The 25,932-nt window shown below is 42.5% G+C and overlaps 3 long non-coding RNA genes across 3 annotated transcripts in view; 1 reads left to right on the forward strand and 2 right to left on the reverse strand.

The window, feature by feature from the left end:
* The window catches only part of LOC311013634, a 377,991-nt gene that overhangs the window by 296,294 nt on the left and 55,765 nt on the right, over positions 1-25,932 (forward strand). The window lies entirely within an intron of this gene.
* Positions 7,152-8,201, reverse strand: LOC311014168. Its single transcript, XR_014597232.1, has 3 exons — positions 7,769-8,201; positions 7,437-7,653; positions 7,152-7,318 (listed from the first exon to the last, which is right to left on the reverse strand). It is a non-coding gene; the product is annotated as an uncharacterized lncRNA (long non-coding RNA).
* Positions 15,493-16,619, reverse strand: LOC311013944. The gene is made up of 4 exons (XR_014597206.1): positions 16,491-16,619; positions 16,264-16,381; positions 16,106-16,182; positions 15,493-15,586 (listed from the first exon to the last, which is right to left on the reverse strand). It is a non-coding gene; the product is annotated as an uncharacterized lncRNA (long non-coding RNA).

Consider the following 25,932-nt stretch of genomic DNA (forward strand, 5'->3'; position numbering starts at 1 on the left):
AGTCCTGTTGAATCTTTCAGTGATCCCATTGCCCATTGGATGATACGGCGTTGAATGGGACTTGTGCACACCTGCCATCCCAAGAAGATCTTTGATTAGCCTGCTCTCAAAGTTAGCCCCCTGGTCTGAGTGGATTCGTTTGGGGAACCCGTAGACACAGAAAAACTTGTCCCATAAACAGCGAGCAACCTGCTTTGCAGACTGGTTTCTACAGGGAAAGGCTAGCGGTAGCTTTGAGAAATGGTCGGTCACAACAAGAACGTCAGTTGTCTTCTTGTCACTTGATTCTGCAGTCCAAAAATCGATGCACACTAGCTCCATAGGAGCTGTGGTGCGGATGTTCTCAAGAGGAGCTCGGGCGTTCGGCTCGGGAGTTTTCCCTAAGATGCATCTCTGACAGTGTTTCACATGATTAACCACATCCTTCTCCATTCCTGTCCAGAAGAAACGTTCACTGGCTAGAGAGAGGGTTCTTGAACGGCCCTGGTGACCAGCGCTATCATGAACACCACGCAGGACTTGTCGCTTCAGGGACTCGGGTATGACAAACTGAAAGACCTTTTTATTCATATGACGATCCCTCTTCACTCGGTAAAGAATCCCATTACGCACCTTCAACTTCTCCCAGTGCTTCAACAGCCTGAGTACACAGCTTGACTCTGCCATCCTTTCCTTCTTGTCTGGTTTCCTATGCCGCTGAACGTAGAAGAGGGCTCTGCTAACTGTAGAGTCCTGCTGCTGCAAGTTACACAACTGACTGTGCGGGATGATGGTGGATGGGTCTTCCTCTGGCAGTTGCAGTGAAGATGGGCTTGCACCAGACAGACGAGAGACACCACCAGCACGATGGGCATCCAAAACTGCTGACACCTCCTCAGCATCGATGGCACCTCCAGATGGCAGGCAAGTACCTCTTTCCGAGCTAAGATCCCCATCTCCTGTATCCTCAGCATCTTGGACGGCCTGGCAGTTGTTGGTAAGTCGGAACGCATCCTGTACTGTCCCAGTAACAACTCCATTGACCTCATCCAACAAAGACAGGTAAGGCTCTTTCACCAGGCGATGGCTAATGCAAGACTGGACAAAGGGTTCACGACTCAGAGCATCAGCAACAGTGTTCTTTGGCCTTGGGACATATTTCAGGTCAAAGTCGTATGCCGCGAGTTTTGCAACCCATCTCTGTTCGCAAGCATCCAACCTGGGTTTGGTCAAAACATAGGTCAAGGGGTTGTTATGAGACCATGCTGTAAAATGCCTTCCTTTTAACCAGTGAGAGAACTTGTCACATATAGCCCACTTCAGAGCAAGAAATTCTAGCCTGTGTGCTGGGTAGTTAAACTGGGCATGTGACAGTGTTTTGCTGGCAAAAGCGACTGGCCTTGCGACTTTATCACCAGGCTGAAGCTGAGATAGGACTGCCCCAATCCCATCAAAAGACGCGTCAACAGCGAGAATGAAGGGCTCTGCGAAGTCAGGATGTGCTAGTGTCACACTGTGGGACAGATCGTGCTTCAAAGTGTCAAAGGCATCCCTACACTCAGGTGTCCAGTCATCCGCTGAAAGTTTGAGATGATTGCGGCGCTTCCTTCCATGCTGTTTCTTTTGACGGACTTTCCCGCCAGTCTTCTGTTCTGAGAGCAGCTTAAAAAGGGGTCTTGCCTTAGTGGAGCAGTCTTCGATAAAGTGCTGATAGTACAGCACCATTCCCAAGAACGACCTAATTTTCTTTTGAGAAGGAGTGACACCATCACCCTCCATCAGATCAGACACCTGTACCCGGTTAATAGATTCAACCTTTCCAGGGTCCGTCTGCACTCCTGATTCTGAAATAACATGTCCAAGAAATTTAACAGATCTCTGGAGAAAGTGGCATTTCTTTGGTGCCAGCTTGAGATTGTGGTTCTTCAAGCGGGAGAACACCATCTCCAGGCGCTCAAGCGCTATCTGTTCAGTGGGACCAAAGACCATGAGATCATCCAAATAACACAAGAGGCTTGAGAAATTCTGATCCCCAAAAATAGAGAGCATCATGCGCATGAATGTAGCCGGGCTATTAGAGAGACCCTGAGGCATCCGGTTGTATTCATGCAAGCCAAACGGGGAAGAGAAAGCAGTGAACTTTCTGTGATCTTCATGCAGAGGCACATTGTAAAAGCCGGAGGTAAGATCCATGGTAGAGAAGAAGGCATTTCCACCCAGTGCAGCAAGAGCATCAGCTTGGTGCGGCAGAGGGTGCGCATCCTTCACTGTCCTCGCGTTGAGCCACCTGAAGTCCGTGCAGATACGCAGATCCCCATTTTTCTTCCACACGAGGACCAGGATTTGCTAATAATGCCCTTTTCTTCCATGTTATTGAGAGCTGTTCTTAGCTTCTCATAGTTGTTTGGCGGAACTCTGCGGTAAGGCAGACGAAACAGCCTCTCATCTACAAGATGTATCTTGTGCACAAAGTCAGATGCCTCTCCACAGTCCATCTTATGTCGTGAGAAGATCGGCTCATGCTTCTCTATGATCTGACAAAGCCTATCCCTCCACAGGTCAGAAACAGCACATGCATCCAGGTCCAGATCCTGAAGGCCAAGCTTGTCCAGTGCTTTCTTGATGTCCTCCTTGGATCTCGGCTTCACAGCATCAGAGACAGATTGAGCGTGAACTTGGATGTGATCAGGTTGAGACAGATCTTCAACAGCGACACAAGGAAACACAACTGCCAGTTTCGTGTTCCTCTTCAGCACTATAGGCTCACTAGTTGGGTTGATTATTTTCATGGGCAGACATCGATCGCCCCACATTGGCGTGACAATCCTACCAACTAAAATTTTTCTGGGCCTGCATCTCGCTTGTGTAGGTTCAACAATCAACGTACTCCCAACTGACATGTGTGCTGAATCAGGGAGCTTTCCCCATACCAGATTCTCACTATGTGGCTGTAGCGTCACGCACCGTTGTAACTTCAATGTGCCAACTATGTCAGGCACCATGTCACCTTTCCATCTCTCTGTGTTTGAAATGAGAGAGAAAAAGCGATGGCTGTCTTCATCGTTAATACTACTGGGCTCCGACATGAGTCGCCAATAGCCAGCAGTCTTCCTCATCAGTTGGAGAATCCTTTTTATGGCGTTGCTGCCAAGGATCATTTCATCAGTCTGACCAGGAACCACAAACATAGGGACAACCATCTTACACTCATACACTTCAATTTCCACATCACATACTGCTGAAGGCGTGACCTGATGACCCCCACATCCAATAATGACAACATCATCTGCAGAATGTCGCCGTATATCTGGGTTATGCTGCACGAGGCGCTCTACAGCTGGCTCACTCAGCGTGCAGCCAGTTGAGCCACTATCTATCATAGCCTTCAGGGTGACATTAGCCACGGTGACATCAGTATAAAATAAACTGTCTGACTTCTGAATTCTGTGTGTGCCCTGGAATATAACAGTCCTGTCTGAGCCCAATCTGTAACTGAATGACTCAAAAATGGATTCAAAATCCTCACCATCACTGTTGGGAGACCCACTAATAGGATCTGCACCGTCCTCCCCTGGATGCAGATCTGTTAGTTTCCCGACCCTAGACATGGGCTGGATGTCGGTTGTACAGGACAGCTGCGTCTGGAATGATCAGCGGAGAAACACTGGAAGCAAAGTCTCTTCTCACGGCAATGAGTGACAGCAGAATGGCCAGTATCACCACAGATAGCACAAGGCAGGACATTCAGACCCTCAATCCTGGGGAGTTTCGACCGAAGCTGCCTGCCAGTATTGTTCCGGGGAGGGACAGATTTGTCCAGCAGAACTTTCTCCAGCATGGTAATGACACGTTCAAGAGCAGCTGAGTCATTCGTCTTGGCTGTGTGAGTGTCTAGAGAATCAGGTTGGGGCACAGCAGTGGGGAGCACCTCAACCCTGTTCATATACACATTCTCGATGGGCTTCCTACTCACGTCAGTGGCAGGAGCACCCCTTGAACCCATCTCTGCGTGGTACTCATCCAGCACTTCCTGGACCTCTACTGCAGCCCACTTGTCAATGGTCTTTGACCTGAATGTCATGGCAAGCTCTTTGGAGGGACAGTTCTTAATAAACATACGTGTCAATTCCAGGCTTGGGCAGTGTAGCTCTTTACCCTGTTCCTTGAGGCGGTCAGCAGCAACATCTGCAGCTTGGTTGAGCCTCAGCCAGTAGTCGTATGCATCCTCACAAGGCTTCGGCAGTGTAGTGTAGAAATCTGCTAGGGGAAGGGGTGAATAGGGGACAGCAACGAAATGCTTACGGAGGAGAGCATAAATCGCATCTGGATTCTGTGCAACATTAATGCCACTGTTCCTCATTCCGAACTTCACAACATCCTTAGCTCGACCCCTTAGATGAATGAGAATTTCTTCTGCCTGCTGCTCCGTACTGACATTTGTCCTCTTTATGTAGTCTTTCATCAGAACCTCAAACTCATGCACATCCACTGTGTCTGTGCTATCTCCCCTGAATGTAGTGGGTTCCTTCACCTTCCTATGAGCAACAAACCGGACTTGTGACATGTCCAGACCATGTGAAGACATGTAAATGGGCATGCTGGTGGGCATGTCGTGCACATTTGACGTACTCGGTGTAGGCGCACTATGTACTGGGCTGAGGTGTGCAACTATACTATCTGCCAGCTGCTGGCCAATATTTCTAATTAAGTCGCTCAGCCCACTGACAACTTCCGGTGACTGTAGAATAGGGTTTGGCGTGGATGAAGCAGTAACCTGTGTGTTAGGTGCAGGTACAGTGTGGTGACTCTGAGAAGGAACCCTGACCCCACTGACTGAAGGAGCCTCTGCCGGAACCTGCCCATCTCCCACACCACTAACACCACCTCCAAGAACAGGACTGTTGAACTGCAACACCATAGGACTTCCCCTACCTCTACCAATATTCCCAGTAAAAGGTGTACTAGTCTTATCTCGTATGAAGCTCATATTCAAATGTTATACAAAAAAAAAGAATTTACAAAAAAATAAAATCAAACAGAAATGTGTATCAACACCAAAAAGAAATTGGACACGGGAGAAACCACTTAACCCTTAAATGCTAGCAATACACTTGCTAATACACTGTCCACCTGATAGTCCAATGCAAAAGCTGTCCAGTATAGTAGTCCCGGGCCTGGGCGAAGAGTCAACTCCAAATCGACTGGTGTGGCTCGTGTTGAAACTTCGCTCATCAGTTGCTCCACAAACCACAGATGATGACCAGGTGGATAACAGGACTTTTATTCTGCAACACAGCGTTTTTCCAGTGAGGAATGACGAGGGAATCTTCAGTCATGGGATACACACACATTGAAATGCTTCGTCATACTGAGTTTTCTTTTAACTAAAAAGAATACAAATCGAATGTTTCAACACAAAACAGCATTATTGAACCTTGCTGTGATCGTATAGTGGATACATTGGGCCTCATTTATCAAACGAACGTACGACCGAAAACCGTGCGTACGACCATTTCCACGCAAACTTCGGCATTTATCAATTTGGACATAAGCGGAAGCTGCGATCAGATCTCACGTTAGGTCTGAGCTCGTGTACGCAAATTCGAGTCTGTGGATTTGCGGTGCAGCACAGCAAAATCTGGCGTAAAATAATGAACAAACCTCAGCTGTCATTAAGCATAAGCAGTCACATATTTAGAACAGATCAAAACGGATTATTAAAACGAAAACATTTCTTTTAAAGCCCATGTTTTTACTGATACCACTTTCAAAAAATTAAACAATAGGATAAATAGCCTAAGATGACAACTAATTATTACACATTAAAATGTGAAAGAATCATAAATACAAGCAGAAATGTGTGTTTGCAAATTAACTAATGGCAAAAATGTGTAATTGTTTTTGTTTTTGTCCGATGGGTGTGACAGAACTGGAACAAAAATTGAAAGCACCTGTTGAGATAATCATCGTTCCACTGTGGTTGGTCAGATGTTTATTCATTCCCCTATTTAAACAGATGCTTTGACAGTTATCAAGTCTTGATGATGGCAGACTTGCTTATTTTGGAGGAACAATACGCGCGTGTCAGACGTGAGCGCGTTTTCAGGGACCGCAGGGATCTCCTCATGGAGAGTGATGCCTGGTTGATCAGTCGCTTTCGGCTCCCAAGGCATGTGCTTATTGATTTATGCAATAATGTAGCTGCTGGATTAAAGAGAGAAACCAGGCGGTCAAATGCCTTACCTGTACCAGTTCAGGTGCTCGCCACGCTGGGGTTTTTGGCCACCGGGACCTTTCAGCGAGAGGTCGGGGACAGGGCTGGGGTCTCCCAGCCAACGATCAGCAGGACGATGCCAGCAGTGTTGGCTGCCATAAAATCTCTCTCCCGAAGATACATTCGGTTCCCATACAATGATGCCCAGCAAGCTGTGATTAAAAGGCAATTTTATGAGATTGCTGGGTTTCCAAATGTGGTAGGAGCGATTGATTGTACTCATGTGCGTCTGAAGGCACCATCCATGAATGATTACGCATTCATCAATCGCAAAAACTACCACTCCATAAATGTCCAGGTGATTTGTGATGCCAAGCTATCACTTTTAAACGTGGTGGCCAGGTGGCCAGGGGGACACACGATTCTTTCATTTTCCAAAACAGCTGTGTTGGCGCGCGGCTGCAGGAGGGCGTACTGCAGAGCCAAAGTCATCTCCTCGGTAAGTGGCTACCCTCGATAAATTGCATTACACTAAACAAGGTATCAGATGATTAACATTTTGGTATGGTTCTTCTAGGTGACAAGGGTTATCCTCTAACGGAATACCTCATAACCCCGCTGGCAAACCCCGCTACAGAGCAGGAACGCAGGTTCAACAGTGCGCACACACGCACACGGGTCACAGTCGAGCGCTGCTTCGGGTTGCTGAAGGGCAGGTGGCTCTGTCTCGGACCTGCAGGGGGAATGCTGCTGTATACCCCAGACAAAGTGTGCGATATCATTTTGGCCTGTTCAGTTTTGCACAACATTGCACTGGTGAATGGAGTGCCCTTCGATGTGCATACTAAAGGCATACTGAACACAGACAACATTTAGTCATTTAAACATTTTATTATGGCTTTTTTAGAGTTTCATTGATTTCTTTTAGTGTCTCATTAATTGCGTCAAGTGCGCCGACGACTGAGGCCAATAACCTGCATATCTCCCCTTGTCTCTCCAGGACCTCTGCCGTGATCAGGTTCGGTCTGGGCGCAGCACGGGGGGCCGAGGGCACACGCTCACACTCGGCAGTAGTGGGACTGCTCTGGGGAGCAGATCTGGCTGACATCATGCTGGTGCCTGGCTCTGAAATATTTAATACAATAAAAATGTCACCCATGTAACATGTGTAAGCCTAATTATTTGTAAGAAATGGTGTACAGTCTGATTTTTTTAATGCAAGCAAAAGGGGGTTGTTGGTTACCATTCTGCTCTGGGTCTGCTGCGAGTGCGTCTGTGTCACCTCCACCACTTATGCCACAGATCGACTCCGACCCAATTAAGGAGGCAATTTTTTCCTCCGTCCCCGTCAAGATCAGGCTGGAGTCTGTTTGGCCTCCTCCAGTCTGCCTGATGCTGCGTTTAAACGCAGCAACGCGTTTCTTGGTGGCCAGCTTCATATCCGACCATTTTTTCTTGACCTAAATGTAAAGAATTGTTTTGATCAGTTAGCAGACATAAGCTTTTAGGCTGCGGATGAAAAGATGAATTTAAGTCGTTAGGCATGGGTTAAGTTATTGAGAATTATATTCAAACCTCAGCTGGAGTCCGTTCCTCTACGGCAACGCTGTTGACTGCCTCCGTTATCTTTTTCCAGACAGCGTTTTTGTGAGCCCCTTTTATGCCACCCTTCAGGCTGCCAAAAAGCACTGTCTTGTTGTGTTCCACCTCCGATGTCAGGATGCCGATCTCCGTGTCAGAAAAGTTTCTTTTCTTACCCATGTTTCGTCTCTCCATGTTTGACCTCAGTGGGCGAGGCCTCCGAAACAGGAATATTTATGGGCGTAACATGTTAATGACGATCGAATTCAGCCGCCGCATTTATCAAGGCCCGCTCATTCGTACGCTGAGATTGGTCAGATACGAACGTTTCATAAATCGCACGTGTGTCCTGTCGTAAGACCAAATCTGCGCTCAGATCTGCGCCCGTTTTCACGCAAGATTGATAAATGAGGCCCATTGTGTGCAAACTACATCACATTACAATGAAGGTGAACATAAATAACATGACAGCATTCACAGTTAACAGGCTAGTCAAAATCTTAAGCTAGCGAGGATAACGTGGGCCTTTTCAACCAACGGGTAAAAAGGCAACTCACACCAAAACAAAACAGTCATACAATTTGTAACATGAACATTTGACAACAAAATATATTACCTGCAACACAGCGTTTTTCCAGTGAGGAATGACGAGGGAATCTTCAGTCATGGGATACACACTATGAATGAGTACAATTAAGCTAGTTTAGCTTAATATAAGGTTAACTTAATCACTGAATATTTTTGGAAACTACCATCATATATTGTGCTCAAAGCAGTTAGCCCAAATCATGACAAGGACATTACGCTGTAAAATATAAAGTGCGAACATTCAAAACTACATTTTCCCAGACTACACAGAATTAGCCGTCTTACCACATTGAAATGCTTCGTCATACTGAGTTTTCCCTCGCCACCGCCGCGCCACTAGATGACAGTGTTGCGCCTATTGCAGGTATAATTTAACATACATAACATTACTCCGTTACACATGTACCAATCTGAACTGCATCAAATCTGCAAAAACAGCAACAGAAAACCCCAACAAGTTGAGTCAGGATTTCGCCATTCTAATGTTTTTTTTGCTCTTATAAACTCTCAAATCGCCTTCGCCTAATGATAGCTGGGATCAGCTCAAGCCCCCCCCCGCGACCCTGAATACAGGATAAGCGGTAGAAAATGGATGGATGGATGGAAACTCTCAAATCTGGATGGATACGTCTCTGCTGATTTGAGTTGCCGTAGTTATTAACTGAGTGTGAGTCACTCTTTTCCTCTGGTCAGCGGGTGAGCAGCATGTCGACAACAGAAACTAGACTGAGGTAATCTCTTTATCTCCTCTTCGATTCCCATGCTGAGAAGCAGGCTCAGGTGTGACGTGCAGGGCATTGATCAGACAGACTCCCTTACAGAATGTGCTGGCCACCCCATGATGAGAAAAGGCCAAAGGCAGATATATATGCGCACAGTGTTAGTCCCGCACTTTCAAACTACAAAAACACACACACATCATTAAGGTGCATGACTCACTGCTCGCACCGCTATGTGACACTGATGGTCAGTGTCACATAGCGTAATATATGCTTGTTGGAGGACCATTGGATGAAATCAGACACAGATTTCATTTCATACGTCAGTCCAGCCTTTAAATAGAATGAGTGGGATTTAACTATTAGGCTGTGACACTTGCAGAGTGGAGACATTCTGATGGATCCTGTTTAAGGAACATTTAGAGACAAAGTTGGGTCTGAGTTTGAATTTGTATGAGGTGAAGTTTGGTATTTGTGAAGATAATAGGTAATCATTACGTCAGTATATATAAATTAGATTATTATTTACAATTATTTAGTGAAATCCAGTTTTTCAGACAAGATCATCACGTTTATGAATATTAACTAAACCTTACATATCTGTAATATTTAGTTATGAAGTAATTAAGAAGATTTTATGTCTTCTTTTGTTTTTCATTTTCAATTATTTTGTTGTATGAAGCTTATTTACTCACTATAATTCTGCAAAGTTGCTAATTTTCATTTGTTAAATGTTACCAAAAACTTTGGTATGGTTTTCACAACAGTCCCATGTGTTTGAGTGATTGTGCGTTGGTCTGCCAAAACATGGGTGCCGTCACAGTAATATTGTGTCTCAATGCATCCTGTGTAGACACCTGTGGATGACTAAAACTGCTGCTTCTGAGCTGCCAATGCTTTTACTTTAAACCCTGTGGGGATACTCATCTACTGGCTGCATGGCGGTAGAGCGGGACTTGAGCATCATGTCTGAAGCAGTTCAATTGCTCTTCAGTGTCTCCTCTGGATCCGACCACCCACAGAAATTGACATGAAGGTTAAAAGATCCTTCTTTAAATAACCCTGACTTAAAATGACTGCAGATTTTTAACACCACCACCTTCTTCCCAGTGTATAATTTCACTACTAAAGACCTGCCCGTCACTTCACGACATCTCTTCACAGCAGGCCGTTGGTGTGTGTGTTTCTGATGATATCGCATGATGACAGGGTGTACATTATCGACTGCTTTCATCTTGGACTGCAGTGTGTGTGCACTACTTCCCTTGATGGCAGAGGGAAGAATGGGGGGTCCCAGTGGCATATGTCTTGACAGGGAGAATAATGGGACGTCCCAGTGGGATGTCTTGGTAAATGGGTTCTTGTTGATGTTCCAGGTAATTGCAGAGAGCAGCTGTTATTGTTTTCATCCTGGCAGTTGGGTCCCTTGTCATTCTTGTTGACAAGAAGAGACCTTGCTGCCTCCCTTTGTGCAGAGAAATGTGGTTGTGTGCAGTAGTGTGTTCATGTGTTTGTTGTAAGATATTGGGATTTCATTGAGTGACATCATGCCGAAAGAAAGAGTGCACCTGACTGTTACTTTATACCAACGTGGCTTCTGATGTTACGTATTGTGTGTGCAGACTGGTGCTGGTATTTGTGGAGTGCAGAATATGTCATTTTATAGAGTCACAGCATTGTGATTGCCAGAGACCTCACCAATGCATCATATAGACAGAATATTGCCTATATATTTTAGCTAGCTGCCTTCTCAACACACTGAAATACTACATAGAGTAACTGAATTTAAATTGCCTAATCTTACTTGTGCTGCAAAATAGCATTAGATAAATAGTCTATTTTTTGGAAAATGCCGCCGTGCAGACCTGGACAGGAATGTTAATGTTTAATTCCAGCACATTCTCACAAAACGTCTGACCTAAGCACATTTAAAAATGTAAATCATGATCTGTTGACACAACAGTTTATATTTATGTTCCTCTCCCACATAGGCAAGAGACAACAACTCAACTTTGACATACCAAAGCTATATGTAATAATATATAAATGGCTAAAAAAAGACCCAATCCTCCAACGAATCCTTGAGCTTTAGTTTCCAAGTGTAATATAAATACCAAACTACTAGTCTCCTGCCTGGAAGAGATGACTTTCTCTCACTTTGTGCACACAGCACGCTCTTTGATCGTAAGACATGTTTATTTCAAGATATTTTACAGCACAAAAATGAAATGTTATATGTGAAATGCACAATTGCCATACTTTCCATATAAACATTAAAGCGGTTTTGCCTTGGATATTTATAGCCACTTACATTTTTACAAGACTCATGAGGTTTTTTGTGCATCCATTTTTTTTCACGGTCCTGTCGCTACCCAGTCTTTCCAGTGAGGCAGAGAGCAGCTGCACTTGAGCAGTGTGAGGTTAAGTGCTTTGCTCAAGGGTATGTTGAAACACTGTTTTTTCATTAACAGCCCAGGTTTTTCAAATTTATGTATAGAGGCAAGCACACAACTTTTTTTTGTTTTTACAAGCAAAGACACAGAATACAAAGTAGAGTGCTTTTGGTGACATGCAGTGATAAAATGCTTTGTGCTGCGAGTATGTACATTCAAATGTAGCTGCATATACCGTATGTGGGTCTGATCTCTGTATTGTCCTCCCAAGGTACGTGTGAGAGAGAATTTGCTTGTTAATAGTTTCTGTCTGAGTCCTACTTCATGAACCATATAATATTTTTAACTACAAAACAATTCTTGAAAATTATTTTTTTATTGCTTTTTAATGTAGCCTAATTGTTCGGTGTCCGGTCAGGAGGGGGTTTCTAGATTTCTTCTGATTTCTAATAGGCTTGAATGGTATTACGGTATATACATTTAGAAATTCTGTATGATTTTCAATACAGTCATGATGTTGTATTGATGTGATGTTTTGTAGTGCATTAGTCATTAATGTCATATGGCAGGTTGTGTGAACACAACACAGCTCACCCCTGCCCCCATAGTCTTTTATTTAACATCTACTTACACCTTTAAGCTACATGAAGGCTCTCTGTATTGTTCTAGTAGTTGTTGCATAAAAGGGTAGCTGCTTGCTGCTTGTGTCTTTATCACGTTTCCATTCCGTGTCTGTGAATTGCTTCAATAGGCAAAGTTCTATTTACAACCACAAAAAGCAAGCCGGATAAGCTTTGATCGCACCATGTCAGTACTACGGACAGCTCCCGCCACAACTACACACACCCTCCTCATAGCAACCAGTGCTGCCCATTATTCTGAAACAACAGCAAATTCATACAAACATGTGGGGGGATCGGTGAGCAATACAAATCAGTTATCAATAGGCAAGATTTAATCAATTAGATTGGACGAGATACATTTTCAGTCAGGGACACCCCTACTTCATAGATTGTCCATGAAAGCTGGAAGACATATTCAAATTATTTGTGTCTATCAGGATTGTTGCCTGGATGAATTTAATTGATTTGACTTGGAGCAAGATTGTGCCGATAAATTCCTTTGAAGAGGTTGACGTGACCAGCTGTGTCTGTTTTCACTATCGTCTCATCGTGTTGACTGTCTTGAATTGCATGTGCCTCATTAAGACAGACAGCTGAAGTTGGCGACAGTGTGACTCATAACTGTTCCTGTGTTCGTTTACTGATGGTTTCTTATCTCGTTTGTCCTTCCTGTTGATGGTGATTTCAGTGCTTTGCTCAAGGACTGACTAGCTCTGTTGTAGTTTCAGTATACTGGGAAACATTTCAGACCTTTTTCATGTAGTTTAATCGTTCTGCAGCTCATGTAGATGTGGGAACAGATGCTTTGTGGCTGCACTTGGATGTGACAGCTTTGTGTTGCTTGCACCTGGCAGCAAATGTCAGTGTAACAATCTTACAGCACAGCTGATGCCATTCACCTGCAGTTTTGTGTGATGATGATCATAAGAAATGATGTTATCTGCAGCTGTCTCATCAGGTTTGAGAGAGTAAATGAGAGCAACTATATTCAGCTGTATTTAAAACGGTATAAGTGAAGAGAGGAGGAGGGGGCAACATGCAGGCTCTCTCTCTCTCTCTCTCTCTCTCTCTCTCTTTCTGTCTCTCTCTTCTAGTTAAGTTTATAAGAAAACAAACTTTTGAACTTTCATTTAAACATATTTTATAAATACATGCAACACTACAACTGAAATCTGCTGAAAACGTATAATTCGTAGAAAATTAAAACTAAAATCATTAATGTACAATGAATTCCAAATAAAGCAAACCAACATGTTTTCTCTCCTTTTTGTATAACTCTTGCTTTTTGGGAAATTTACATAACTGGTACAACCTGATGTGAAACCTTTTTCTAAAATCTGCTAAATTATGTGTTACACCTGGCATTTGAGTCACCAATGAGCACTGAATGAAATAAATAATTATTTGAACAGCTTACTCATTCGTTATTGCATCATGTACTCTGGCTAATATTGACCTTGTGCACAGTTGATGACGTGCATGTTTACTGACAGACAAGTGCCAGTTTTCATCTTTGATTGAGTCTGAAAAAAACCCAAATGTAGGGTTTTCTAAAAACATTAATTTTTATTTTATCGTCTTTCTCTAATCTTAGTGATGGTAAAAACATGCAGTCTATCCCTTTATACTGTTGCTCGAACACGAAGTAGAGTAGGACTTCATTTCCCAGAATCCTCTGTTTTCCCGTTTAAAAAAATATATAATATGGTATTTAAAAGTGATAACGGTTTAGTTGTTCCTGTTTGGTAAAAACTATTGTTTATTTCCGCGGGAGGAAGTCCCTCGAAGATCCCGACACAGAGAAGAGCGGCTGTGTTTTTCCTCGGCAGAGAGCGAACTTAATGTTGGCCCAGATATAGCACTGCCCTGAAAGACTTAATCAGTCAGAGGACTATTTTCACGTATCTCCGTCGATTGTGCTTGGTTTACGCGACGGTGAGGTTTTTCTCCAGCGATAGCGTGGTCTCCGTCACTAGCTCGGACATTAGCTCTGTTGTGAGTTAGCTCGGTGGCAGAGAACTAGCCTGCTTCACAACAGGACACGATGAAGTCTCTATTCACATCCGTGCGGGTACTGCGGTCAAGCCAGCCGACACTTAAATCTCCGTTGTCAAGCCAGCCGACACTAAAATGGAAGTGCCCCCATATACTTACATTGATGGTAGACGCATGCAGATTGCCCAGATCGGGAGTGAGCGTCAAACTTTACAAAGTTAGCGGAAGGAACCAAGAGCGACAACTTCCGGTTTCAAAATAAAAGCTAAACAAATCGTATATTAAAAGAAGCAAATAACAACTTCCGGTTTCAAAATGAAGCCAAACAAACTGTATAAGAAGCAAATATATTTTTATATATGAATTTGAGTTTTTATTCACATTAACTACAAACATATTGTCTATGTCTCTTATAAATTCACAGGAAATTGGCACTTCATTGTGAGGAAATTCTTCATTATGTGTGTTGCTGAAAAGATAATTTAACGTTTTTTTCAGAAAATGCCCGATAGATTTGTGTTCAGGACATCTCAGACTCCGTATATACTGTCAGAGAGAAAGAGGAAAACATTTTTATTAGGGTGTCCAACTCCCTCGCTCCTCTTTTCATGCACTGATCCATGTGTTTACAGTCCAATAGATTCTATGTTTGGACAAATTGAAAGCGCTTGCACAGCTACTGTATATACTGGAAATCAAGCATTTTTACTGTACCAATTAAGAGAAATTACAAAGTAAAAGTCCTACATTTAACGAATAATAGGTGGATTTCTGAATATTTGAGGTGCTATAAGAATACTTTTCTCAATAATTCCAGAATGACACTGATTGATTTGTGTTCAGGACATCTCTGACTACATACATACTGGAAATCAAGCATTCTTACTGTACCAATTAAGATAAATTTCAAAGTAAATGTCCTACATTTAACAAATAATAGGTGGATTTCTGAATATTTGAGGTGCTATAAGAATACTTTTCTCAATAATTCCAGAATAACACCGATAGATTTGTGTTGAGGACATCTCTGACTACACACATACTGAAAATCAAGCATTTTTACGAAATTACAAATTAAATGTCCTACATTCACATTGATGAATAGTTTGTATATATTCCAATAATTCCAGAATAAAACTGAATGTGTCAAATTTAATTATCACAAACTGTTCACATAAAATCTTGTTGAAATTCCTTAAAACACGTTTAATTCACAGAATTTCTCAAAAAGAATTTGACACAAAAGTTGCAGGGGGCTGTCAGAAGCATTATTATATAGTGAGCAAATGAACAAACAAATAAATAAATACAATAGTTCCCTGCAGTGTTATAAAGTAAAAATAAGGCCACCACTCCATGTGCATACACAGAAAAAAGTGTATCATAGGGGGAAAGACAGCAATTCCACTCAGTAGTACTCATATTTGTAACTTGCGCTGGGTCCATCTGCAGGCACTGGACGTGAAACCAACGGAAACAGCTGTCACACTGAATCTGAAAAAGACCAAATTAGAAGTTTCACCACAAAAGCCAGTTTTATACAGTTTTTAGAGTGTTAATACACTTTTAAAACGTTCGATTGCTGTTTTCATAAAGTATCAACTCCTAATATAAACTGCACGTTCTGTAATAATTTAACTGTAAGAAAAGCTCATAATGTAATAATCAGCATACAATTTAAGAAAACAAAGACAGCATAACATATAAACTGTTGTGCATTATTGAATAAGAATTTTGTCCCAAGATGATTCATCAACTTGGGACTGATTGATGAAAATGTACTCAAGACCAAACTGTAACGGTTGTAATTTATATTAACCTGCCAAGGCACTAAGGGCATATGCCAAATGAGGAAGGTACTGAGTGGCATGCTGCTGATAATATCAAGGAGCTACTTTCTGTTGCACGTTATTTCCCATCTCTCTGCCCTCGTTTCATGTTTTCCTTATTGTCTCTCAAAAACAATTTACAAATGCACAAACAAACAATGACAAGAATAAAATTATAACTTACCCAGTCAGTGAAGGCAGGCCCTGGACCCGGTGGTTTTTTCGTTGAACACATGGCACAGTTGTTATCCATGTCAAACACTAACATTAAAAAATATATATTTTAGATCTTGATTACTACAGTACAATATCACAATATAACTATGAAAAGTTCTCACTCACCTGATGCTACAAGTATTTGCAGCGCCAAGCGTTTACGCTGATGTGCCATCTCTTTCTTTGTTGTACCAAATGTCATGTTTGGTATTTTGGGAAAGGCCTCCATCATTGCATTTGCCATCTAAATAATGACACGTGATGTAGTATGGAAAACTATCAAAGTTCAAATTGAAAATGCTGAATTGATGCAGATAATTTGAAAAGGTTATTTCAAGAAATAATAATCTTACCATGATTACGAGTACCCCACAGCTATTCCCATATTGCTGCACTGGGTGTTGCATTACACCTCCTTTCCATTTTTGATCCACCCAATCAGTCTTGCTGTGGCAGATCCTCCTCATTTTGAAGTACTCACTATTTGAAAGAAATTTATGAAAATATCAATGCTCTACAAGCACATACATACACATGTAATGCGTATATGAGAAAAAATAATATTAAGTGTCTTAATAAGTTAACAGAAGACCCTATGATTCTGTAAGCCTCTAACTACTGGACAGTACAACACCATTCTGTCAAAGCATGTCCTGAAATATTGGTCCCAACCAGAAGTGCATGACAGATTTATCTAAAATAATATCCATGGTTTTGAGGGTAGAGTTCGTAATGTGAAGGCCACAGCCATGTCCTTATCTTTTATCTTGACTTCAATCATTTTTTCCTGTTCAGGTGTTGTAGTCTCTTTTTCAGATGAGTCTTCGTTTGGGTATTTCTGGATTGGAGATCACCGAGTTACTTAGTTAGAAATCCTTGCTAGGTCGACTATGTTTTTTGCAATGAGAATTAAACTCCTTAAAGGAAAACACCACCACATTTCCATACTGAACTATGTTCTGCTCTGATCTTAGACGAGGTGATACATACCTCCCTCTCATCTGTGCGTGCACTCAATGGCTCTTGCACACTCCGTGCAGCGCTAATTTGCTAGCATGTAGCTTGTCCTAGTATATTCCTTAGGATCCAAACGGGGGGTGAAGTTAGAAGCGACCAAGCACTTCCACGTTGTCCCTATTTAAATACGGTTACGTGAGTAGTTACACGACCCAAGTTTGGTTACACAAAATGAAACATGCCAATTTTTCTAAGCGGATAACAAGGATAACTATATAGTATGGCGGAATAACAACTGGAAGCACTTCGACGTCGGCGCAGTAATATCATCACTCAAAACATGACGGGACTATATACCTTCTGCTTGTTTTCACAACCCTGTACGATGCACGTTATAACCATGATGTTTGATTGTTCACAAACTATCTTACTACAACCTGATGCTTCCTCAACTGTGCACAAACTACTACAGGTAGTGCAGGCGACGGCGTGCAGGTCACGTAGGTTCTATTGACAAAAGTAAGAGGGGGAGCGGAGTGATGACCGTATTTAAATAGGGACAACGTGGAAGTGCTTGGTCGCTTCTAACTTCACCCCCCTTTGGATCCTAAGGAATATACTAGGACAAGCTACATGCTAGCAAATTAGCGCTGCGCGGAGTGCGCGCAAGAGCCATTGAGTGCACGCACAGAGGAGAGGGAGGTATGTATCACCTCGTCTAAGATCAGGGCAGAACATAGTTCAGTATGGAAATGCGGTGGTGTTTTCCTTTAAATGCTTCTTTGGCGTCCTGAATCTCACTGCATTTTTAAAAAGTCTCAGGGACATGCTAAATTGGAACTTAAGGTCCTGTCTAGGGTGTACCCCAGGAGTACCCCGACTTCGCCCAATGACAGCTGGGATCGGCTCCAGCCCCAACCCCCCGTGACCCCGAATACAGGATATGCGGTAGACGATGGATGGATGGATGGTCAGGATGCCTGTAGAAATATCTCCTGGTCAGTTAGCGTCTGAGCAGTGAAGTTCAGATGCTTCATTTAAAGGGGTAAGATGCAGATAGAAAACATTCTGATTTCTAATGCGGGATGACATGAATTAAAAAAATACTGGCATTGGTAAATGCATGCCTGTTATTATTTTGAATGATAAGTTGATAGAGCTCTCATGCACTCGTCAGAAACAGATGGCGCTTCAAATGACATTCAGGGAATGACATTTTCATGTTTTTGATCTATTCCTTGCATCTTGAGTTGGAGGGACTGAGAGGAAAGGATATTCCTGTATTTCCACAAGATGATCTCAGACTTTTACGACCTTTCCTGTCATGCAATCTCCATACACACCTGAACTCATACAACCAGTCCTCTGCGATATCACAGATGTTGGGCTCTGTAAATGTGCCTTATACCTGTGTCTATGACCTGCTGCCAATTACAGCAATCCTGTTTTTGACCTTTGCCTCCATAAGAGTTACTTTTACTACCTGTAGTACATTTGTATCAGAATGACATATATCGCTTGATATGAGGGGATGTATGTATTTAGGCTTAATAGCTGAAGTACCTTAATCTCTTTGCAGCATGGTCTGAGTCGGACAGCTCGGTGGAGCTGAGTGCTGGGTCAACCAAATACACAGTGCTTTGTGCTGCACTGATGTACTGGAAATACAGGAAATATCACTCAAAGAATATGCATTAAATCCAGAAAAAAATACAAGCCATTATAATAAATATAAAGAAGTGTATAAATGTAGTCACTACTAACCATGAACTTCCAGTGTGTATGTAGTCAGAGATGTCCTCAACACAAATCTATCAGTGTTATTCTGGAATTATTGAGAAAAGTATTCTTATAGCACCTCAAATATTCAGAAATCCACCTATTATTCGTTAAATGTAGGACTTTTACTTTTTAATTTCTCTTAATTGGTACAGTAAAAATGCTTGATTTTTCGGTATGTATGTAGTCAGAGATGTCCTGAACACAAATCAATCAGTGTCATTCTGGAATTATTGAGAAAAGTATTCTTATAGCACCTCAAATATTCAGAAATCCACCTATTATTCGTTAAATGTAGGACTTTTACTTTGTAATTTCTCTTAATTGGTACAGTAAAAATGCTTGATTTCCAGTATATACAGTAGCTGTGCAAGCGCTTTCAATTTGTCCAAACATAGAATCTATTGGACTGTAAACACATGGATCAGTGCATGAAAAGAGGAGCGAGGGAGTTGGACACCCTAATAAAAATGTTTTCCTCTTTCTCTCTGACAGTATATACGGAGTCTGAGATGTCCTGAACACAAATCTATCGGGCATTTTCTGAAAAAAACGTTAAATTATCTTTTCAGCAACACACATAATGAAGAATTTCCTCACAATGAAGTGCCAATTTCCTGTGAATTTATAAGAGACATAGACAATATGTTTGTAGTTAATGTGAATAAAAACTCAAATTCATATATAAAAATATATTTGCTTCTTATACAGTTTGTTTGGCTTCATTTTGAAACCGGAAGTTGTTATTTGCTTCTTTTAATATACGATTTGTTTAGCTTTTATTTTGAAACCGGAAGTTGTCACTCTTGGTTCCTTCCGCTAACTTTGTAAAGTTCGACGCTCGCTCCCGATCTGGGCAATCTGCATGCTTGATGTACTGTAAAAAGACATTACTCCATTATTCCTGGCCATGGGTGGTATATTTGATTTCTACACATAGAAGACTACAACTATACTTTAAATCAAGCATTTTTACTGCACCAATGTGGAGAAATTCATGTATAAAAGTCCCATATTTATACATGCAGATTGCATCTTTGACCATATTTGACTTACTGTAAAAACACTTTGCTCAATAATTCCTGGCTATGGGTGGTATATTTGACTTCTACACATAATTGACTACAAGTATGTTTAATATGAAGCATTTTTACTGTACCAATGTGGAGAAATTCAAGTATAAATGTCCCATATTTATACCTGAGATTGCATCTTTGACCATATTTGACTTCCTGTAAAAACACTTTGCTCAATAATTCCTGGCTATAGGTGGTATATTTGACTTCTACACATAGAGGACTACAACTATACTTTAAATCAAGCCTTTTTACTAGGGATCGACCGATAGGGCCGATGCCGATACCGATTTTCTGGTCATCAGCCTTCGCCGATGACCGATATGGCGTGCCGATTTTCTTGAGCCGATATTTGGAGCCGATACTAGTTTTGCTCCCTCAATTTACATGTTAAAAATTACACTGATAACAAATGTTACGAGTCTCAATTCAAAAAGGAACGTTTATTGCACTTAGAAAAGGTGAGGTAGAACAAGAGGTAGTCAATAAACAATACTTAACAAACATTAACAGGTGAGGTAAATTAAAGTGCTGAAAAAGTGTTGAAAAAAGTAAACATCATCACTTAACTTAACTGAAAATAAATATTCAAATAAATATTCAAGCATAAATAAAATGACATTGCACATGCACACTGTAGAAATAAGAATATCTAAAATTGGGAAAATGTAAACAATATAAAAAAATACTTGTGCATATATGGGCATTGCCCAATTTCCAAAAATATTTCTTCACTCCACACCGAAAAAAGTCTTTCAATGGTTAGAATATCTAAAATTAGGGAACTGTAAACAACATAAAATACTTGTGCATATATGGGCATTGCCCAATCTCCCTCTTTACCCAACACTTAAAGTGCGTACTCCCAGTTAAGGAGCTGCAGATTGTAATGCAGCAAACAAAGACGTTCTGCATTTTCACCAGTCAGCCTGTTCCTCCTTTTATCGTAGATCTGGCTGACCTCACTGAACACCCTCTCGCTGGGAACAGAGGAGGGGGGTGGAGTGAGGAACTTCCTGGCGAGTGGTGCCAGAAGGTGCAAGCGGGCTGCATTCTGCTTCCACCAGTCTAGTGGTTGGCCCTTCTGTCGGTCAATCAGTGGCTCCCGCAGGTACTGGTCCAACTGCTGGGTAAACAACTGCTCCTCCTCCTCATCTTCAGTCTCCTCAGTAGTTGGTCCATGTGCCCCCAGGAGGTTTGCATACATCTGCTCGAGCATATCTGATGGACCTGCGTCTTCCTCCTCTTCTTCCTCCACCCTTGTCCTTTTCGGATCCAGGCCTTCATTTGCTGAAGGCCTCTTCCTTTTCTCAGACAGAGTGGTATGCTCTTCTTTCATCCACTCTTTTGCATTGCTCAGTGCCTCTGGTGATAATGCATGACCCTTGTAACGAGGATCTAGGACTGTTGCAAGGACCAAGCATTTGGTCTGGTCTGCTGTTTTAAACCTTTTTTTAAAGCTGTCCAGCATAGTGTCACGGAGTGTTTTGATGCCCCTTTGCTTTTGCACCCTCGACTTCGTGCATCATCTTCAGGACAGTGACGCTGGGTATTATGCAGGATATTGAGGAGTCTGATCTGCTCATTTCCAGTGTTACCTGTTCAAGCGGGCTCAGAGTGTCAATCAAATTGGCCACTAGAGTCCACTGATCCGCTGTCAAGATTGGGATTTTTCCATGTTCCCCTGCATATACAGTAAGTGCCCGCTTCTGCTCTAGCATGCTCTCCAACATGTGGAGAGTGGAGTTCCAGCGTGTTGGCACCGACTGGATTATGCTGTGCTGGGGGAGGTCAAGATCTTTTTGAATGGCCTTCAGACGCTGTTTGGCCTGTATGGAATGGTTAAAATGGGTAGCAGAAGACTTCAATTTTGAAACAATGTCCATCACTGCTCGCTGGCTGTTGATCCCATCATTTACCACAAGCTGAAGTGTGTGAGCACTGCAGCTGAGATCTGGCACTGCGGTAAGCCTCATCCCTTTAACCATGTTCTCACCGCTATCATGAAGCACAAGCATGACTCTCTCTGTCTCGATGTCCCACTGCCTCAGCAGACTGAGGAACAACTCGCCGATATATTCCCCTGTGTGAGAGCCATACATGGCTTTGACATTGAGGACAACTTGTTTCCTTTCCCAGTCACTGTTGATGAAATGACAGGTCAGGCTCATTAGGGATTCTGTGTCTCCAGACCAACAATCTGTTGTGAATGACAAATAGGGGCCTGCATTTTCTAACATGACCATCTCCTTGATTTTCCTTGATACTTTTGTGTGAACACTTTCAAAGAGGTCAGTTCGATAGTATTTCTCTGTTTTCAGGGTGTATCTTGGTTCCAGCAATGACAACAGCCTTTTAAAACCAACACCAGAGACAACTGTAAATGGGTGATTGTCTGTGGCAATCATCTCAATTATGGCAAGATCAGCTTTTTTGGACCTGGTGTCAGAATTACCCCATTTCCTTTGGGCATCGAACATCTGCACAAGGTTAGGCTGTGTTGAACTTGTTGCAGAAGTAGAGGCTGCTGCACTATCATCCTTTTGTTTTTGTGCTTCAGCATAGGCCTCAAGGTGGTGACGCTTCAGATGGCTCCACATGTTGGATGTGTTTTTTGTCTTTGTTTTTTCAGCCCCCATGCTCACCAAAACAGTGCAGAGGTTACAGCGAGCCTTTCCAGGAGTAGTTTCTCTGAAAGGCTGCCACACTGGATTGGTTTTCTGAGCCATTTCTTTAAAAAGAATAAACAAAAGCCCATATCAGTGTTAATCTCTTGTGCAATCATCTTACATTCATATCACCCACATTATGTTTGCATCATATGAAAGGTGGATATGGTTAACTTTGCAAGGGGGAAAAGGTTTCTACAACACAGTCTTAATGCATTGCTTGCTGACATATTATGAAACAGATATAATCAGATCACTAAATTACTTTTGTTTCGTCAACACATTTTAATAATTTACGAAAACAATAAACCTGTAAAATAGCCATCGAAATAAAATGCTTGATTTGTAATTTAGAACTGCCATGGTTCTTTTTTTTCTACACAAAATAAAATGAGCATGCAAACGTTAACATGGATAAATATTCAACAAAGTATTAACATTCTCTCGGAGTTAAAGCTCTTCAGTCAGCTCATATATGGCTGTGAGACGCGTGTGTCCCACTCGATGATGACACACACACTCGATTGCTAAGGCTAACGTGTACAAACACTCGTATGGCCATTACGGTGCAATTTTCTGGTACATGATAAACGTCACAAATTAATATTCAACTACGTATAAAAACGTACATTTCGATTTCATCATTAAAGCTCTTCTTGAGCGGGGGTTGCACTATCGCTACGATGGCAAGGGAACTCCGCCCAGCTCGAAGCAGGGAGAGAGGGAGCGAAAGAAACGCACACACACACAATGCGCCCAACCTCCGGCCATGTGGTCGCTAACTTAATTCATACGACACCAAGGAACCACGGAGGCATTACGTTATCATTTATGACCACTTGCCAACACTCACGCCCCTGGCGTGACACTCACGCTTGCCGTGACAGCGTGAGATTGATCGTGAAAGCGTGAGTGTCGGGCCAGGAGCGTGAGTGTTGGCAACCCTGATGACCGTTCGTAGCAGCTACGTAGCACTAACACCTAGCCAATGACAAGCAGTCTCATACGAGGCATTCGGCATTCCCGTTTCCCATTTGGACCCACAAACGTTTTACCTATAGCAACGGAGCATGCATTTGGCATTTAGTGTTTCCACTTTCAAAGCACAAGGCAATATTTCAGCTAAGCTAAACAGTTAAAGAAAGTTTAAAACTCACCGTTGTCTTGAAGACCACACTCATTGCTTTGCTCTGCAGCCTTGCAGCACTACTGCGGGGGAGGGGAATGTCCGGGCTGGCGTCAGCGTCACCGAGCAACACGCAGCTGCCTGCGGGCGCCAAAACAGCAGTCCGCATCGGCAAAAAACACAATTGAATTGCCCTGCTGTGATGTTTACAAGTAGGCTGTTAGGACATGCAGTAACAAAACCAGCCACAAAAACCCCACCAACATCAGGATTTTAAAAAATCACTGCGACAAATTGAGGCAAAACACCCTCCCAATTTTTTTATATGATTTTAACAAGAATATGATCTTTCAAAAAAAGTAAGTTTGGACCTGATACGTGTTGTCAGTCTTTTGGAATATGACTCTGAAGTTGAGCAAAGATGTGTTTACTTCCATATTTGAGCCTTAATATCTGTGAAACTAATAATCTAATAATAAAAGAGAAACCATATTTAGTAGAATGTTTAAGCTAACACCAGAGATAGAGGCAGAAGTTATCAAAGTCTTTTATCTGCAAAAATGGAAGCTCAGCCACTCTTCAAATGTACTACTTTATCTCAACAAGCCACATTTTAAGTACCTACCATACTAGGTTATCATTGAGCTACACCCCTGATATTCCATGTTTGGAGGCGTTTCGTAACAGATATACACTGTAGAAAATTTGAAGGCCACAGGTGAGATAGTTTTCCAGATATTGCTGTTTAAAAATGGCTTTTCAGAGCATGATGCCAAAAACCGTCTAAACTACCCTTCATTCAATGATGTTTCATGAGAAAACTATTGAGAGTAGAGACCTAATATTTTGGATTTGTCCTATTAACAAGTGTGTCTCTGTACTTGATTTTTTTCAGGACATTCTGAGATGGTCAGGTGGGAGGGTTAGCCCAACCCCGTTCTTCTGTTGAAGAGTAATCACGCTGGGGTACACGGTAAATGGTTGTCCGGTCTTCGTGTTGTGATAAGCTGTGGTTATCAGCTTTGTAATAACAACATTTGCCTCCGCTTTCTGTTTATTAAAAAGAACCGGCAAGGCACCGGAGGACGGGTTATCAGCAGCCCGCTTAGCTGCCATGCAAGCAAGATGCTGCTTGCTCTAATCGTGACACTCAAGCATCTGCTTTCTGAAAGATGACGTTCCTTTAAAAAACGAACCGCTTTTATCCGCCGTTGACGGGAACTTAAGGCAAACCTCGCAGAACATACTCGGTGATTCCTCCACATCCTTGAGTATAACCCAGGGGAACTCCTTCTTCCAGGATGCTTGAAAAGTTCGCTTGCGCTTGAGCTCGTACGCAGCCATCTCCTAGTTCTTCATCAACCGACTGCGGCGGGAATCGAATAGTAGCGCAACTCCCGCTACGGTCCCGCCGCGAAACTCCCACTACTAGGTAGCGGTCCCGCCGCGAAACTCCCGCTACTAGGTAGCGGTCCCGCCGCGAAACTCGAGATTGCGAAACTCCCGCTACTATGTAGCGGAGTAGCGGGAGTTTCGCAATCTCGATTTTGATTGGCCAAAACCACATTTAAAAAAAATCTAATAGTATGCCAAGCATTACAAGCATTATCCGATGAGGGCAAAGGGAGGGGGCAACATCATAACTTTATCGATGATGATCGTTTTTTTTTTTTTTTTTTTTTTGCTTCGAGTCCTCCACTTGCCCGAACGGGCCAGCGGGTTGTCATAGTTACTTGCCCGACGTGGCGTATTACTTGCCCCGGGACGTCGGGCAATCCTTATTGTTGAGCCCTGAATTACTTGGATCTGTTTGCTTGCTCCTGCTCTGCTATTATTTGTGCACATTAGTCTTTCTGCTCCAGGATCATACTTACCTGCCTGTCTGCCTGCTTCAGTGGTCTCCATTTGGTTTGCCCATAACAGGCATGCCCTGTCATTATCCTCACCTCCATACCACTCAGCTCCACTCTGCCATTTCCCATCCAAACCTGCACTGCCATTACCCTCCTCCTTTGCTGAGCGAGATAGGCATCACGAGCGAGGATGTGACGGTGGGATATGTTGTGTTTTTGCACGTTGTCTTTCTTTAATATGTGGTTGCCCACAACATAGGGATTATCCTTTCTTATTTTAAGCGGTGCTGTCTGACAATAGGAGCAATACATTACTTGCTTTGTGGCATCGAACT

Source organism: Eutrigla gurnardus (assembly GCF_963514095.1).
Source record: "Eutrigla gurnardus genome assembly, chromosome: 5".
Taxonomy (NCBI): Eukaryota; Metazoa; Chordata; class Actinopteri; order Perciformes; family Triglidae; genus Eutrigla; species Eutrigla gurnardus.